General features: G+C 53.2%; 1 protein-coding gene across 1 annotated transcript in view; it reads right to left on the bottom strand.

The window, feature by feature from the left end:
- The window catches only part of XKR6 (XK related 6), a 273,545-nt gene that overhangs the window by 4,681 nt on the left and 253,116 nt on the right, over positions 1-15,748 (bottom strand). The gene's annotated exons all lie outside the window — the stretch shown is intronic.

The following is a 15,748-nucleotide window of genomic DNA, read 5'->3' on the forward strand; positions in this document are numbered from 1 at the left end:
GTGTAGTACCTACAGGCCCCTGATTATGGAGCTAAAAACCAAATTTGAATTCTCTTCCACCTTCCTCAGGAAAGTAACATTCAAGCCACAAAGAAAGAGATGACTCCAGCAGAATTAACTGAGATCACTTTCCCTCTGTTACGTGATTAATCTTCAAAGGCCTGCAGCGTATATTATTACAGAGGGAGGAAGTGCAGGGTTTTCCTCCTGCAGTGGCTCACTTGGAAGATTTCTGTCTGGCCCGAGGTCAACCCAAAAGTCAATGCATTATCCTGGCCAAGACCCCAAGACCACAGCAACCGGCTGTGGAAGCAGCCTCGTGGCCCCCAGTGAAATTCTCAGACAGGCCTGGGCACATTTATGATTCCTCTCACTTATAGCTCCATCATTTTCTGCATTGCAAAGATCAGACTGGAAATTGTAAAACACCCCACGTTCGGCTATGACGAGTTCTGGGCAGTGACCTTCACGGCTTGCTCGCTTTTCCTGCTGCAGACCAGGAAGGGGGGATTGCAGCGGGCCCACTGGGTGACCCAAGTTCAGCCCCACCATCTGGGAAGTCACTAAGCCAGAGCCTCGTGGGGGCCACCCCCTGAGAAAGGCTTGGGACAGGGCCCTTGGGGCTCTGATCACCAGACCCAGGGGCTAAGGTTTCCAGAAACAGGATGTCCACACCTTATGACCCACGGGGCAGAGCATGAGGGGCTGCAGGCTGCAGTCGGAGGCCCTTGACCAAGCAGGGGCGGTCCTCTGGGAAGTCACCATCACCACCAATTTGTTGGTGTCCCCGCAATATCCGAGGGTCACTGTCAGTTGAACTGTTGCTAGTTGGGGAACAAAGCCAAAAATGAGCGTGGATGTCCCACCATGTGAGAAGCAGACAGGGTGACAGGGTGTCTGGGGGAAGGTCGGGACCCTAAAATCAGAGAGGGGTCGGGGGCAGATGACGTGGAGGAACCAGGAGGAAAGGAGTGATGCCGTGCAAGGGACCGGGGCGGCGGGAGGGCCGTCATCAGGGCGAGGTAGGGAGGCTGCAGTCTGGCCAGAAGCAGCAGGGCCATGACCCGGATGGACCAGAGCAGAGCGGCGCTGGGGGCCAGGGAATGGCGGCCAGAAAGGGGGCTCGAGGAGAAACCAAACCGCGAGACGGTCTCGCCGGGGGAACGCTGCATGCGGGTTCAAGGAGTGTCTGAGAAGCCGCAGGAGCGCCTGGATTGGCCCCAGGAATGTTTGTGAGCCTGGGCGAGTGGGGTCCACTGCTGGACTTTGTTTCCCAGAGCGGGGGCGGTGAATGCCTGGCCCTGTCACCAGCTGCCTGTTCTCCCTTCTGCCACAGAGAGCTCCCTTCTGGTCCCCACGCTAAATCACACGCTGGAAAGCACTCGAGGAGGAGGAGGCGCTGGATGGGGCGCTGAGCAGAGCACAGCGGGGGCAGAAGAGTCAGCTGTGCAGACTCCTAGCTCCCAGCTCCCTCCTACCAGCGTGTCTCCGTGGGCAAGTGCCGCCAGCGTACAAAGAACAGCCCCCTGGACCCTGCACCCTCTGCCGTGAGATCCCACCTCTCCCCGTCTCTTCTGCAACCTTCTCGAGGGTAACCTCCTTGCTCCCTTAACTCTCCCAACTCCCTTCACTCCTGACCCCCGAGTCACAACCGAGAGCTCTCGGTGAGGCTGGCGACCAATTCCTAAGGGTGGCATTCAGAGGACTGGGCCCATGCACCTCCCCCTGACTCTGACATCTGTCATTTGGATGTACTCTGTCTTTCACACTTGACCATTAGCTAGTCCCCAGTTACGGCATCCTTTCCCTGCTGGGCTGTTATCCCCATTTTCCAGATGAGGAGACTGACTCTGAATTTAAGAGATGTGGACGTGGCCACACTCCCGTTGTGACACACCTAATTTATATGGCATTGTCCCCCCATGGGTGGGTCCCCCAGAGATTCCCCAAACCAAGAAACAGGCTCAAGTTGCTATTTGTCTATCCACACGTCAAGGTCAACATCTGCCTCTCTCAGCCCTCACCTCCTCCCTCCTTTTACCACTGAAGCTAAGGTTTGGGGGAAGTCTACCACCTGCTCGTCTAATTTCCACTGTCTATTTTCTTCAGATTGAGCTCCTATTAGACGGGCAATTCTTCTCTTTCCACCCATCAAACTTCACCTACATTTCAAAAAAGCCCAGCCTGTGCTTAGAAACGCTCTCAGAAAAAGATAAGGCAGCTGTGGGCACAGCTCTCTAAGCATCACTGCCTGTCTCCTGTACTAACCTCCACCCAAGGGATACAGCAAGGGAGTGATGATATAAAGGCACTTTCCTACCCGGGCCACCAGGGAAAGGAAACCAGCCTCAAGGATGCCATCTGTGAACCAGGCTCAGAGACGTCAAGGAACTTGGCCAGGGTTACACAGGAGTAAGCACGAGTGCGACCACCGACCCCTGGGATTATCTAACTCCTCACTCACGGTCTGCGTGCTGGGGCCAGTCATCCTGGCTTCCGAGATCCAACTGTCAAATGGGCAGGAATTTTGTGGGCTGGCTGATGTCATGTGAGAGGCCTGAAACAGGTGCGGTGGGAATATTTACACCACAGAAATTGGCAAATGCTACAAATGAGGGTTCCTTCCAACCCTGCTAAGAACTGGTTGTTAAGCATCTACCAGCACACCCCTTAAGCTTGCCGAACATTGTTGCAAATTAGAGGAGCCTCGTCATGTTCTCCTCCACATTCCTACTCCACACTTCTAAGCAAATCAGATGAACTGCCTGGCGATCAGTCAGAATTATATTCTGTAAGTCTGAATGCGGCAGCAACAAAGAAATCAATCTCCTTTTTCAGCTTACACTGAAAATACATCCACAGTAAATAATTTAAGGTCTAACAGTTTTCTTCGAGCAGTAGACTTTTGCAAGCACTGACATATTCATTTTAGTCCCATTTCTGTATTTGGAGAGAGTGTGATCCCCACATGAGGTTACCACATGGGGTCACCTTAAGACGCTCCTGACATTTCCAGACTGACCTTTAGGAAGGGTCAAAATAAAAGATGGCATCCGTCACTGTGGATGTAACCCTCAGGACAGACACGCCGGTGGCTGAGGCAATCTGAAAAGACCCAAGGCCAGTCAGAGTGGCGTGGTGTAAACACAGGAAGGAAGGGAGGATTGGAATAATTCAGGAAAGCTGACATCTGAGAAATTATACCTTAACATGCCCCTTAACATCAGGGAGATGGTCCAAGCGGGACAGAATTCAAATCTGGCCCCCACAGCAGGAGTCTCTGTTACAGAGCATTGTCTTACCATGGTTTCTGTGACAAATCTCTTTATTGGCTCTGAATTCAGGCTCATTATGTCACCTGCTAATCTCTAATAAGTTTCAATAACAATAAAATACCCCCTCTACTGAACAGCTACCTTGGCCCAGACTCTATGCTGTGACCCCCATTAACTGGATCATTCTTCCCTATAAATGTATCTGAGGCTGATTTTAAGACGCAGAGATGGGGCTTCCCTGGTGGCTCAGTGGTTGAGAGTCCGCCTGCTGACGCAGGGGACACGGGTTCGTGCCCGGGTCCGGGAAGATCCCACATGCCGCGGAGCGGCTAGGCCTGTGAGCCATGGCCGCTGAGCCTGCGCGTCCAGAGCTTGTGCTCCGCAACGGGAGAGGCCACAACAGTGAGAGGCCCGTGTACCGCAAAATAAATAAATAAATAAAAAATAAAAATAAGACGCAGAGATGAAGGCTCACAGTCGAAGCCACTTTTCCATATCAAGTAGTTACGGAATCACAGAACCGGGATTTGAACACAGGCTATCTAACTCCAAAACTCAGATTCTCTTTTGAATCACTGGAAAGGTATGTCTTCCCATCCCCGTTCATAAGTGAAGGAATGAGCATTCAGGTTTCTATATCAATTTCTTATTAATTTGGTTATCGAGCCCCTCTGATCATCTCTGTGAACACCGATGGCCAATCTGTAGGCCTGCAAAGCCGAGGACCCACCCTGGAGGTCCCTCCCTGAGCCTGCCTGTAAGTGCAGAGGTGGTGACACCTCTTTTTCATCTCTCTTGCCCAGATTGTTGGGAGGACCCCCTAGGGGGTTTCCCTGCATCCGCCCTTGTCCCGACAGGCCACTCGCAATTCCACCAAAGTGACTAAGCCGAGGTACGTCTCTCCTCGGGACCTCCCAGGCATGGCAGCCCGTCAACGGTGCCTGACTTTCAACCTTTTCCCAGGGAGGATATGCCTTCCTGCCCTGCCGAACTCAGCTGTGCCTGTGACCTGTCCCAGCCACTGGCACATGAGCAGAAGCATGTGTGTGTCACATCCAGGAGGAAGGGCACGCTCCCTCACCCCCGCCACAATGACCTGTGATAGAGGCGCAACAGCAAGAAATGAACCGAAGTTGTTTTAAGCCAGGGAAATAGTTCTGGCCTCTAAACCCGGCACGGCCAGCCTCTCCTACCGACACACCGCTTTGCTCAGGGTTAATGCCGTGGTCCTTATAAGGCCTGTAGGGCCCCTCGTGACACTGCCTGGAGTTACAAGTGTGTGCCATCGAGTCCCCACCCACGCCCTGCACCACTTGCCTTCTCCAATGGCCTCGAACCTAAGTCCCTCTCATGGCACCAGGCCTTCATCCTGGGCCCTACATGAGACGGCCCCTTCCTGCTCCAAGGTCACCTCACGCCAGCCCCGCGCTCTCCCTCTGTCCCATGTGATCCAGGCATAGTCCCGCCTCAGGGCATGTGCGCTGGCTCTGTCCTCCACCTTGGGGGCCCTTCCCCAGGTCCCCAAGTGTCACCACACTAAGGCCTTTACCAGGGCTCGGCCTCTCAGGCCATCGCTGGCCAGCACGCTGAAAACTGCAACCCCCAGTGCCTCCCCCACCTTCCAGGCTTAACTTCCCACCTTAGCATCTCCCGCCACCTCATACACGTTCTCTCTTACTTGTCCCCTTTTTCCTTAAGTTCGTACGTGCCGTGATGCATGTGAGCCCCCAAGGGCAGCGCAGCAATTGGTCAGGTCCTTCTGAAACTATGTGCAAAACCGTGTGGGTATTTTTCTCACGAGACAGTCCACAGCTGTCCCCTGATTCTCAAAGGGGCCCATAGGGAAAGGGGTCTGTGACCCACCAGGCACCTTCCCTCCCACCATTTTCCCCCGGGGAAAGGGGAATTCCCCGGGAGCCTCCATTTATGCCTGGGTCCTTTAGAAGAAAACCTTGAGGGTACAAGACGGAGATGAAGAGGAATAACATTCAATGAATGTTCCCAATGCCAATGCATTATGCCAGATACTTTGCATAAGTTATTTCGTTTAATCCTGACAATAATCCCCTGAAGTGTCTACTGGTGTCCCATTGTACAGGAGAGGAGACCAAGGCACAGAGCGGTAAAAGGATCTGTCTAGTTACTGCAGGAAGCATGCCCTTTTATTCTGATGGTTTGCCTTGTGGGGTCTTGCTGATCCTGGAGGGACCGCCCCTCCCAGGTTTAGCAAATTCCTCAAAGTAGCAAACCACAAGTGCTTTTCATATGCAAGCCAACCAGTCCAGAACGCACACCTCCTTTATTGGGCTCTAACACTCTGGGCCACTATCCCCCTGTTCTAATCACCCCAGGGCCAGGTACCAGACAACTAGGGACAGCGCTGTGCCCCAGAGCCTCCTGAAATTCTTCAGACCAGCCTATGCTAAGCCTGCTTCCCCTGCCTCACTCATTCCTTCCCTGGGAAACCACAATAAAGCCTCTTGCCCCCATTTTCCCCTCACTCCCTCTGCCTGCTGATGGACACTGGTGCTTCCCCAGGTGGCCCCCCACCCCATGGTGTGGCATGCCCTCTCCTCTTGGGATCTGTGAGTAACAAACGATCTTTTCAATGGCAGTTGTCTCCTGATCTGTTGCCCTTGAGATGCCTAAATAACAACAAAACCTGTCTTTTTTTTTTTTTTTTTTTTTTGCGGTACACGGGCCTCTCACTGTTGCGGCCTCTCCCGTTGCGGAGCACAGGCTCCGGACGCGCAGGCTCAGCGGCCATGGCTCACGGGCCCAGCCGCTCCATGGCATGTGGGATCCTCCCGGACCGGGGCATGAACCCGTGTCCCCTGCATCGGCAGGCAGACTCTCAACCACTGCACCACCAGGGAAGCCCAAAACCTGTCTTTTAAAACAGTTACAACATTAGCAAACTGTTGGAGAGGGAGCTGCAAACCCAGTATCTCCAGCTCCAAAGTCCCCCGTGGCCTGGGGTTACAAGGCTAAAGCCTCCAGTAATTCCCTTGTCCCATGGGCTCAAATCCAAGCTCCCACTCACGGTGCCGAAGCCCTCTGCGTCTGGGCCCTGCTCCCAGGCCCGTGGTCAGGATCTAGTGATATTAACCCCCTCACAGAGGCAGGAGAGCACCGTGGTTCTGCGTGTGTGCTCTGGAACCAGGCTAGATTCTGCCACCCTGCTGTCAAGTGATGCCCAGCATCACGCCTATTTGCTCACCTGTAAAAAGGCAACAATAACTGAATGCTCTTCATGAGGTTACTGCGAGGATCAAAAGACAAATGGCTATGCAAGGGGTTAGCTCAGTGCCTGGCACTTGGCAAAGTATGATGCCCACATATGAGCGGGTGTGAGTAGAGATACGGACCCCCATACGCACGCTATGTTGTCTCAAGCCCCTTGGCCCTTGCTCGTGTCATCCCTCTCCCCTTTCCTGCTCATCCTCCAGGGCTGAGGTCAGCACCATCTCCTCCTGGGACCCCCTTCTGACTCCCCCAGAATGCACTGGTACCACCTCTGCACTCTCCACATCATCCTGTGCATGTCTCTTCGATGGCCACTATTTTATAGTCACATTTTCTGCTGACTGCTGGTCTTTCTCCCTTAACTGTGACTTCCCTGAGGATAGAACTAACATTTATTCTTGAGGGTAGAAAAAATGGCTTATCCATTCCTGTAATCCCATGCCTGGTGCAGAGTTGTCACCCAACAAATGTGTCACCTGCACAGATACACTTTCCCAAGCAAAGTCACAAATGCAAACCCCAGATAACCATGCTGTTGATGCCCTGATCACATCTTGTAAACAGCTAGCTTCAATTGCTTAGTTAAAGAAAGCCACTTTCCCCACTATATCAGTGTCCTATGGCTGCTGTAACGAATTATCACCAATTTAGTGGCTTAAAACAGCACAAATTTATTATCTGACAGTTCGGAAGTCAGAGTCTGAAATGGGTTTTATCGGTCCTAATCCAAGGTGTCAGAGGTTTGGGCTCACTCTGTAGGCTCCAGGAGAAAATCTGTTTCCTTGCCTTTTCCAGCATCCAGAGCTGCGCTCCCTGCATCCCTTGGCTCACGGCCCCTTCCTTCCTCTTCAAAGCCAGCAGCATAGCATCTTCAACTCTTCCATTGGTCACATCGCCTTCTGTCCCTCGGATCCTTTGTCTCCTTCTTATAAGGACCCCTCCGATTATATCAGATACAACTGGATAATCCAGAATAATCTCCCATCTCAAAACCCTTAAATTAATCACGTCTGCATAGTCCTTTTTGCATAAAGTGCCACATATAGGCTCAGGGGATTAGGAAGTGGACATCCTGAGGGGCCATATTCAGCTGGCACCACCCACAATCACCCATTTAAGAGCAGGGCAAAGGTCCTCAATGGGAATGTTACGTTCCCCCATCGCTCCCCACCCCCAGGACATCTGGCAGACTTTCTTGGTTGTCACAGCTCGGGGTGAGGGCGCTATGGGCATCTAGTGGGTAGGAACCAGGGATGCTGCTAAATATTCTGCAGAGCATAGGATAGCTCCCCAATACACAGCAAAGAATGATTTGGCCCCAGATATACTAATGCTGAGAATGAGAAACCCTGTGATGGGGTTCCTATTCCTATTTCCTCAATGTTCTCAAGTTAAAAACAAACTGTGAACCTGCATGTGTCAAACAGCTGGAGATTCAGGCTTTCTACAGTTCCTCCTGAGAAGTGCTCAAGATCCTGAAAGAGGCCCTTGGGGCGCAGACCAGTGACCTTGGGAGAGGTCATGAGAACAGCATCTCTGCGGTCTGATACCTGGACAATGAGTCTCTTCTGAGCAGCTGACCATGAGTTGACGGTCACTCTGGGAACATGGGGGAAGGCAACAGCCCCCCTCTCAAGGAGATTCAAGGTCAAATACGGGCATTTAAAGGACCGGGCAGGAGGAAAGCTAAATCCAGCCCTCTGATTCGGTTGCCTCTTCTTTCTAAGATGCTATCAGAGCTATCAAAATACCATCTTCACAGCCAACTAGGTAAAGGCAAACTTTAGATCTAGAACAAATGTCAGCCACTCAGCTGGTCTGGCACAAGCCTCGTGGATGCCTGGATCCTGGTGGGCCTGAAGCACACTGTGAAGAAATCCGTCTGCTATCCCTGGAAAGTTCCAGTAAATCCACCCTCATTGAGGAGCAAACAGCCAACCAGTCTCAATGCCCTGAGAAGGAAGCCCATACCTATAATATTTTGACAAAGACCTAACCTAACTGATTTCCTCATACAATCATGCCCTCCCAAGAGAGAAGCAGGCCTGCAGCCAGGGGCAAGAGCATCTCCAGCTCAATCTCACCTTGCAGGGCCCTGGGATTCCAGGTTTGTGAGTGGGGGGAGAGGAGGGTCCTGCTGGGATTCTAAGCTACAATGATGTAATTTAATCTAAACCCCAAAGTCATTCCCTCACCCGAGACACAAAGTAACCGCATGTGTAACCCTTACCCCTAGTCCCCAGGTGGCTTCCCCTTTAATCTCACAGGGTCCCCACCCATCCTCTTTGAGTAGATTAAGGCAGGTACGATTATTCCCAACTTAAAAAGGAGAAACCGAGGCTCAGAGAGGTTAAGTGATGCATCAGAGATCCCAGCCAAATTAACGGGCAAGGGGGGTGGCTAGAAGCCGGCGCCCACAGCTGGAGTTCCCACCTTTTCTCCTGTCACATCCCCCCTCCTCCCCCGCGAACTGCTCCTCCAGCCAACCGGCTCTGCGTCTCCCTGACAGGTCACCGCACGATCTGACCACCGCACGATCTGACCATCACAAGAGAAATCCTGGGAGAAGGGCTTGGGCCAAGGGCAGGGGCACCGCCCACCCTGCACCAGGGACTGAAGGGTGGGGAGGAGGGAGAAGCGGGAGAAACGGGGGGGACAGAGGCGCGAGACTGGCCATCGCAGGCTGACCTCGCCGCTGCTGCTGCGCCTTCGGCACTGTGCTGGGCTAGAACCAGCACTCTCCACGGTCCTGGCCTGGTTAGCCAGGAGGAACGGCCCCTGGAGCCCTGGAAGGGACTGTGTCAGGAGGCTGCGGAGGGCTCTCAGACCGCTGTTGAGCTCCACGGCAGCTCAGGCGAGCAGCCTGGTGAAGGAAGCAGAACTGCCAAGCGGGTGACGTCGCCCAGCCAGAGCCTTGCTGAGCAGGGCAGCAATGCGGGCCTCGGATGGGTGATTGCCAGGGGCCCCCTTTGTGACACAGACAGATGTATTTCACTTGCTCCTGACAAAACCCTTCTGAGGCAGGAGTTACGATCCATGGTTTACAAACGAGAACCCCGAGGCTCAAAGAGGTTAAGGGCCTTATGGGACTGATGCAGCTTCTAAGTGCAAATCAGAGGGTGAAGCCAGGTCCACAGCAGGAGCATTCTACCACTCAAAACAGGAGGCAGGGGCTTCCCTGGTGGCGCAGTGGTTGAGAGTCCGCCTGCCGATGCAGGGGACACGGGTTCGTGCCCCGGTGCGGGAGGATCCCACATGCCGCGGAACGGCTGGGCCCGTGAGCCATGGCCGCTGAGCCTGCGCGTCCAGAGCCTGTGCTCCGCAACGGGAGAGGCCACAGCAGTGAGAGGCCCGCGTACCGCAAAAAAACCCAAACAAACAGGGGGCAGCACCTTTTCTTCTAGGCGAGAGTCTCAGGAGACTACCAGAGGGAGAAGCAGAGAAGGCCTCAAAGTACTTGGTTATTACTGGGGCAGGGTGGGGGGGTGAAGGGAATGATGGGGTCCCCAAGAACAGCAGGAGGTGGGGATGGGCTCCATGTGGTCACAGGTGGGCAGGTATTACAGCGGGCAGGCTCCTGACCCCCAGGGTCTGGCAGCCTGGGGCACGTGGGGTCTGAACGCACAAGAGGGCCTGGAATTGAGAGAGGACTCAGCTCTCCGCTGGTCAGCGTCAGACCCAAACCCCACCCCAGGTTGGCCATGGAGTGACCGCCTCACCCCTAGGACTCCTCTTGCTGTCCTGCCCCACCTAACACTTCCAACTGTGTCTAGAATGGAAAGGATCCCTTTTTTATTTTTAGAGATGAAAAAGGTGAGGCTCAGACAGGAAGGAGAACAGCTTACAGGGACGCCCCCGTTTCCTTCTCAGGGTCTCTTCCATTCCACCCACGCCCCAGGAGTGAGAGACGTGTGACACAGGAAGACATCATTCATGAAATCTGTAGGCCTTCTTTCCTCGGAAATCTTAAGAAATAGAAAAGATCTTTTGAAGATCACTTAATTGCCGTCTTTCCTGGAGCTGGGAGTTCCCACGAGGCCTTGAGTTTGCGATTGCCTCTAATGTGAATGTCTAGCCTAATAATTAAACATTGCTCCTGTCCGATCCTTGCTCAGATTCCCCCACTTTTCTCTTCCTTAGAGTCACAGCCTGCCAGACTGAAAGGACTTCAGGCATCCCTCCTGCCCTCACTCATATTACTCAGGCTCAGAGATGAGATGGGAGAGATTGTCCCAGCATCCCTTGCCGCGTTCTAGCACAGTGGACTCAGGACGCAGCACTCCTTCAGCTGCCCGCCTCCCTATGCAGGTCCAACAAGATCACCGTCACTTTCTGGGTGGCTGCTTCACCTAAGTGAAACCAAAATCCTAAATGATCAAGGAGCCAACTTTTGTGTCCCAGACTTGGAGGGTAACAGCTAATGTCCATATGAGCGGGACTGGAGAGACAAGACAGCATTTTTCACATTAGAGAAAAGAAATCTCCCAGGGGGAGAGACACGGACGTCCTTCACTGTGGGGAGGGGAAGGCAGGGAGGACCCGTTTAACCAACCACACAGCTGAGAAGCAGACCCTGGCCTTCGTCCCCGAGAACCGGAACCTGGAAGCCTCGGCCTCACGCAGATGGAAACCTGATCCGGAGAGGAAGCCCGGAGAGGGAGCTGCTGCTTCCTTGGGATGACTTTCGTCCTCACTCGGGAAAGGAGGAAGAGCTCCTGGGGTGGCTGCTGAAGACAAAGGTACAGACGGGAGCAGAGAAACTGGACGAACACCTGCCTCTCTGCAGCGCTCTCTTGCTGGAGAAAGGAGCAAAAGTGAAGCTAAGGTACACACCCCTGGTGGGCTTCTGATGTCAGAGGAGCTGACAAGTGAGGTTAAGAAAGAAGAAACCTAGGACTTCCCTGGTGGTGCAGTGGTTGAGAGTCCGCCTGCTGATGCAGGGGACGCAGGTTTGTGCCCCGGTCCGGGAAGATCCCACATGCCGCGGAGCGGCTGGGCCCGTGAGCCATGGCCGCTGAGCCTGCGCGTCCGGAGCCTGTGCTCCGCAACGGGAGAGGCCACAACAGTGAGAGGCCCCGTACCGCAAAAAAAAAAAAAAAAAAAAAGAAAGAAAGAAAGAAGAAACCTATGCGAGAGGTTAACACCAAAGGGATGGAAAGACAAGGGGCCTATCTGGATCTCAGAGCCCAACGCTTGTTTAAAAGAAAACCAAGGCTTAAGGGCTTGGTGTTTAGGAACACCTACCGAAGGGTAGGTATCTTTGCAAATCCATTCCTGACACAGCATCTTGCCTACAGCAGAGCAGGTGCCTGACAAGTAGGGTCGTGAGGCCACGGGCGAGTGGTCATCAGAGCCCTGTAAGGAGGATCACTCTTCATGGTGAGCTCGACCCAAAAAGGCAGGCTCAGGTGCTGTGTGGGTGTAGCCAGGGGCGCTCGCTCAGCCCTGCCAATGTTCACGTGGAAGGGTCAGAAAACCCAAAAAGCGGGCTTCCCTGGTGGCGCAGTGGTTGAGAGTCCGCCTGCCGATGCAGGGGACACAGGTTCATGCCCCGGTCCGGGAAGATCCCACATGCCGCGGAGCAGCTGGGCCCGTGAGCCATGGCCGCTGAGCCTGCGCGTCCGGAGCCTGTGCTCCGCAACGGGAGAGGCCACAGCAGTGAGAGGCCCGCGTACCGCAAAAAAAAAAAAAAAAAAAAAAAAAAGCCAGGAAAGGTGACAGAGCTACTAACTCTTGACCGAATCCCCCAAACCCAACCCCCGTAGAGTGTCCTCCACCTCAACATACCCTGTTAGAAAGCCCCAGCCCTCCTTCTATCACTGCCTGCACCAGGCCTGCTAAGCCTTGTTGATTTCCGCTCCAGAGCAGCCCTCCAACCCGTGCACTTGGCTTCCACTCCAACCCCATCGTTTCACCCCTGGGCCTCCAGCGCTGCCTCTAACCAGCGTGCCTGGCTCAGCCCTTGTTCTCCTCCCTGCACAGCAGGAAAGGAAATCTTCTTTAAAAGATTTCCTACATAACCCTCCCCGCGGCACTTGGTATAAACCCAAGCTGTCAGGCCTCTGCCTTCCTCTCCACCCTCCCCACATCACTCTCCTTCCCCAGACCGCCAATCTCCAGCTATGCCGAGTCCTTTCATTTTCTAGAACAAGCCAGGCGTTTCCTATCTCAGGGCCTTTATGTATGTATGCCGTTCCCTCTGCCCGGAAGGCTGTATCTGCTTCTCACATAGCTGGCGCCTCCTCAGTGTTTAGGCTCAGCCGAAATGTCACCTCTCTGGAGAGGCTTTCTCTGACATTCCTGCCCAGATAAGCTGTCTCCACACCCCACCCCAGGTACTGTGGTCTTGGCACCCTGATTGTTTGCTTAAAGCACTTCCCACAGCATGCTAGCTGTCTAGCTGCTTCTGTTATGTCTCCCAAGAGAGAATGGAAGATTCATGAGGGCCTGGACCACATCTGTGATGTTCCCTGTTACCCTCAGCACACACTATGGCTCCTGACTTAATGCATCTTGTTGAATGGCAGACTGTATCAAGTACCCATAATACGCCAGCCAAGGTGCTGTAGAGGGGTATGTGCAGCTCATTAGACCTTCACAACCATCCAAAAGTAGTTATTATGCCCACTTTACAGATGAAGACGCCCAGTTAGGAAATTAACTTGCCCCGTGTCGTAAAGCCAATAAATGGTGGAGGTGGAATTTATACGCAGCTCTGTCGGGCTTTTCTCCCTATTCAGGACTGCTTTCCAAACTCTGTCACAGCCTAGAAGCCTCGTGAAGCTTTCAGCAGACAAAAGACTCACTACTAGTGTAAATGGCATGTCAGATAACATGCCCCTTTTATATCTTTACTTAAACTTTCAAGACACCAGATTTAAGGAAGACCCCCACTGAAGTACCCAAATGACTCTAGCATAAGATTTCCATGATTTATTAGTACTGTTACTATTGGGTTAGCCAGAAAGTTCGTTCGGGTTTTTACGTAAGATTCCTTAAGGTGTTACAGAAAAACCCGAATGAACTTTTTGGCTCAACCAATATTATGTTTTGACTTGAGTCTGGTTTTGTGGGTAAATTGGATACAAATCCATCTTGCAGGCCAAATACTGTACTGCTAACCCAGTGATAAAAGAGGAATAAAAGGTGGATAGCTGGCAAAAGTAGCAAAAGTGGAAGAGGTTGGCATTGAGCAAGATCCATGGAAAACTCACCTATTACAGCAACAGTGATCTTTCTAACCATCTACTAGCATTAACGGTATAGAGTGGACAGGTGTCACCAAAAGCCCACCAGACAACGTCAGTTAGCCATGATCTCACTAGTAACTCGTGGTCCAATTCAGAAAGTGTATCTGCAGTAAAAGCTCGACCATCACCAACCACAAAATGGCCAGATGCGGCCCGAGGCCCTTGACATTCATCACGTCAAAAGTGCTCAGAAGAACCCTCTGTGGTAAGTAGCAATATTATCCCCATTTCAGAAAAGAGAAAACTGAGGAACAGAAAGGCTCGGTCACGTGCTGAAGGTCACACAGCTGTCAAGCAGCAGGCGGAGTCGCCCCATCTTTCCAGGCCACGGCCCTCTAAGAACTCACAGGGTCCGTGTCGCCAACACATCCCTTCCAAGTTCACAGACTTTCTCTCCTCTCCTCCAATTTCTAATATTTAAACTGGTTTTCTTTAAAGGGCATAAATTTCATTGCAGCTTTTTACGGGAAAAGAGAGGGAAGGCCTCTACCACCATAACACAAGGGTCCAGTGATGAGCAAATATTCTAGAAGTTAAGAAAGAGGAACATGGGACTTCTCTGGCTCCAATGGTTAAGACTCCATGCTTCCACTGCAGCCGGCACGGGTTCAATCCCTGGTTGGGGAACTAAGATCTCACATGCCGCACGATGTGCCCCCAAAATAAATAAATAAATTAAATAAAAGGTTGGAATTAAAAGGAAAAAGGAACATGCCAAGAGCTTACAGTCTATGCTCCATGACAGTGACGGCCGGTTTCCTTCCTTCCCATCACCCCAGCCAGCCCTGCAGACCCTCATCCTGGGGACTCACAACCCAACAGCAAAGATTGCCACTGACTTCTGTCGGGCCCAGCAGTCCCCAAATGTGTTTAACTGTGCAAGTCTATTTCGAGAAATAACTATTCCACTCACCAAACATGTGGGGGAAGTGCTCCCCCAATCCCTGAGCCGCTGGCACGAAAAGACGGGCATGTGGGTGGAAGAGCCAGGGAGCGCTTCCCCAGGCCAAAGTAGCCTGGCTCTTGTCACTCCCAGGCTCCTGCTGACAAAGGCTCGCCCAGCGGCCCCTTAGCCTTTGCTGACATGGGCCGCCTGGGCTCCCATGTCAGGACGACCCCTAGGAAGCAACATCGGCTGCCCCTCAAGTTTCCTCTCTGGGGATTTCACATGCAGCCTCTCTGCAATTATAACCTGAGCAGTGATCATAGAAAGAGTGGGCGCAGCAAGGCAGCTGGGGCGGCATGACGCACGGGGCGGAAGACGGGGGATCACCCTAGGAGCCTGCCCACGCCACTTCCCTGGCAATGCGAAACACACCCCCTCAGATGCCTGCAGAGCTGGATAACAAAGTGTTCTACATGCCGTGTACCATTGCATCCCCCCAAAATCAGGTACGGTTGTCATCTTCCCCGTTATACCAAAGAGTCATAGCAGTTCAATGAAAGGCCAGAGCTTGGGGCCCCGTGGGGCAAGGGGGTGTCCTGCTGGAGACCCCCCCCTACAGGTGCTCATGAACTGGGTGGCACCCAGGGCCCTCTGGAGCAGCTGGGGAGCTGTGGGCCCAGCGGTGAGGACCCAGGAGGCCAGCAGGCCCCACTGGCCAGGGAGAGGTGGGCATAGGGAACAGACCCTCTGCCCCAGCTACTCCGGATCACATGTGCTCAAGCCCTCTCGAGTCAGGAGCCTCTGGGCTGAGCCCCTGCAGCAACAGTTCTGCTTGAATATTCCTCAGGACGGGCAACTCCCTACTTCCTGAGACAGTCTTCCCATCACTGGACGGCTCCTACTGTTTGAAATGTCTCCCACGTGTAGAGTCCATAACGCCCCCCCCCCCCCCCGTAGCTCCCTCCAGACCCTCTGGAACCGTCATCCTTCCCCGACATCCCTTCAAGATGTTGAAATTCACACAGCTCAAGTCCTCCCCAGGCAAAACGTCCCCAGGGTCCCCCAAGTGCTGTGACCTCCAGCCCCTCCCC

The sequence above is a fragment of the Mesoplodon densirostris genome, chromosome 6, assembly GCF_025265405.1.
Source record: "Mesoplodon densirostris isolate mMesDen1 chromosome 6, mMesDen1 primary haplotype, whole genome shotgun sequence".
NCBI lineage: Eukaryota > Metazoa > Chordata > Mammalia > Artiodactyla > Ziphiidae > Mesoplodon > Mesoplodon densirostris.